Genomic DNA, 3,402 nt, shown 5'->3' with positions numbered 1-3,402 from the left:
TACATACGAGAATGCCGTATCAAATAGAGCGCTCCCTAAATGAAAAATTTACATATGAGTTCCAAATCATTTTGATAAATGAAAATTTTCATAGTGGTCACACTATGTGTACAACATTCGCAGGTAGAAAATTTGACATCTCATACGACATTGATAGATGGTGTAAACAGCCCTTTTGATGCAAGCAAGGTAAGGGGTAGTTTACACTATATGTAAATGTCATATGACACGAAATAAAAATATTCCATATCTACCCACGGAGGCAATGTGGAGACGTAGTTTTTTTACATTTTTGCTGGTGTGGATGCACAGAGTAAATCGCGTAAGGAAAATATCCAATATTATACATATTAGCGAATATATAACGATGGGAAAATTCATGTCATATGACATTTACATATAGTGTAAACTACCCCTAACCAGTCAAGGCAGCTTATGTACTCACCCCTTACTTGGCGTTTACACCAGACAGTTTGTCTTCAAATGCAACTCTGATTTACTAACACATACATACATTTGTCGGCTGTCTCCCAGCTGTCTATCAGTTTTTCACAGACAGTAGGGTTAACAAATTTTTGACATTTTTGTGAAAAAGAAGTAAGATGATAATTTAAATGTGTTGAAAACAAAAGAATATGTACAAAAACAAAGTATGTGAACGGAAAACAAAAAGAAATCGAAGATTTTCATTCATAATTTTACAACTGTTTTTGCAGTTGTCTGGACGCCTACGTCACAGAGGCAAGTTTTGAGTTTTTGACAATCAATACATGAAGCCAACTGTCCTGTCTTTTGTAAACGCAGGGTTAAGGTCTTTTGCATTGTACTGTAGAGTAAACGAACAACATCCAGTAACAATTTGTACAAATTTTGAGTAAACGAGCACACATAATATCTGTCAAATAAATGAAGTTAAATCCCAAAACACCTGTTTTAAGTGCAAATGTAATATGCGGCCGCATTTACTTCAAATATAAAACGAGTCGTTTATGTTATGCCAGGCGACGATATTTTCCTAAATGATTATATTAGTACAGTTGAACCTCGATTATCCGTGAATCGATTATCCGGGAACCTCCATTATCCGTGATAGAAAAGAAATGTTAGATTTTTTCCATTTCTTCTATTTTTCGTTATAAACTTCATTGCCCGGGAGTAAAAACACACTTTCCAATTAAATTGATTAAGCAAACAAAAGGTAAACAAACGAAAACTGGAAATTCTCCAGTATTACACAATTTGTGTACTAGTGTTATCACAAAAACAATGGGACAAAGTCCATTCAGATGAATCTGATGATGATGATATTATATATCCTTCTAAAATTTGGTGGATTACCGTAACAAATTTAATAAAAATTGCAGATTTGCACATTACTGTACAATATTATGTCATTTTTACTTAAAAAATATGTTCAAAAACTGCGTAAAAGTATTGCCTCCATTATCCGGGAAAATCGATTATCCGTAATGCCTCCGGTCCCGACCATCACGGATAATCGAGGTCCGACTGTAGCTTAAAGTTGTCGGCTACACTTAGCCGGATTAACCCAGTGAGTTTGATTAACCCTAACCAGTATATATAAACCCTAAATCCAGTATATATAAACGTACTATAATATGTATTCCTTTTATTTGGATGCGATTTTTATCGTCACATTTTCACTTACAAAATATTTATGAAAAAAAATTTTAAGTGATTTTTGAATTTTTATTCATAGTGATTGTGAAAAACAAAGTTCTATTTCTCATTGTTCCCTTCACACGAGAAACTGTCAACAGTTATTTTCGTTTTTGCATAGAACCTGAATCGTTAATGGTATGAAAACGTAAAAATGCTTTTCATTCCAGTCTATATCTACATTAGGTAATTGTCAGTTTGATGGTGGTGAAGGAGGTGAGGCTTATGGTGACACTTTGCCTCTCAACACCCTCTCTCACCGACTAACTCACAATTTCCGCAAGGAAAATTATCTAGTCCATATTTACTCTTGTGCCAGACACTGAAAATAACACATGAAAATGTTTTAGATTTTAGGAGAGAGCGAAGGTGAAGGAGCTCCCTTTCTCCGTTCTTACCCATGAGCTCAAAACATAGTCATGAAAATTTTCATAGTCTGGCACAAGAATTTACATTACGCATTTTTTTTGCGGCAATTGCGAGTTTGTTGGTGAGAGTGGGTGCTGAGAGTCAAAGGGTTACCATATGCCTCACCTCTCTTTGCTGTTTGCATATACCATTCGGAGGATTATGGGTACTTTACACGATATGTTTTTAACATATGGGTTGTCACATGGTAGAATAAAGTGAAGGTAGGCCACAGCTAACAGCTGATTACATTTTTTTTTTCTTTTTATGGCCTAATCTGTCAAAAGCAGGGTTGACATTTTGTACTGTTTTTGACATTATGCAATCATAAAGGTAGATGTATCGCTGAATTGTTCCAACAAAAAACTTCTGCTGTAACACTATATCTTAAAATTGAAAACAAGGACAAAAAATGTGTATTCGCGTGGCAAAATAAAATTGTTGATTTTTTTTTAGCAAAACTTACGAATGAACGATTTATCAAATATTTATATTAATTTAAATTTGTTCCAAAAGTACGGGAATGTAAAAATTACAATTTTTGTAAAAATTCTGCTGACATTTATCTGCAAATCGGATGCCAGCAATCACGATGTCAGATTAGCCAAACTTGTCAACTAGAAAAAAAACTGAATGACATTTTTCCACTGTCATAAGTTTGGGAAGAACTTTTGCTATTTTTGGAACACTTTTCCAACGAGAATATTCTGGAGCCTAGCTAAAGAAATGTTTTTACACTATATGGCACTTTTAACATATAAAAAGTGAAGCTCTAAGTTCCATATGTTTTTGTAATACGGGATAGCTATGCAGGTACATCTACCATTATTATTGTACCATGCCATTTGACGTTTTAAGCCATGGCTGCAGGGTGACATTTCTCAGTGATTTTCATACCTGGCCTACCTCCACTTTATTGTACCATGTGTTCTACCTTCCTTATTGTACCATGGTACATATTTAATAAAGGCCTGCGTACATAAGCTGCTCTGCCTGATCGCCTTGCTTTCCTGCTTCATTTTTGACATAATAAAAATAAAAGAATAAAGAAGGCCGAGGAAATTTCAAACTGGGTTGCCCTTTTCTTTTTTATTCTTTTATCAGAAGTAAGCAAGGTAAGCAGGCAAGGCAGCTTATGTACGCAGGCCTTAAGTGCTCTGTTCCAGAACCTGCAAGAAGCTACTATTTTTTACTACGATAACATTTTTTCCTTTATGTTATTGGAAAAAATAGTAAAAAATAGTAGGTTCTTGCAGTTCTGGAACATACCAAAGCTCATATGAATAATATAATAAGGTGATATGAAGATCGGTC

This window comes from Musca autumnalis, unplaced genomic scaffold (genome assembly GCF_047663935.1).
Source record: "Musca autumnalis isolate F117 unplaced genomic scaffold, ASM4766393v1 scaffold_4, whole genome shotgun sequence".
NCBI lineage: Eukaryota > Metazoa > Arthropoda > Insecta > Diptera > Muscidae > Musca > Musca autumnalis.
This window is presented reverse-complemented; position numbering follows the sequence as displayed.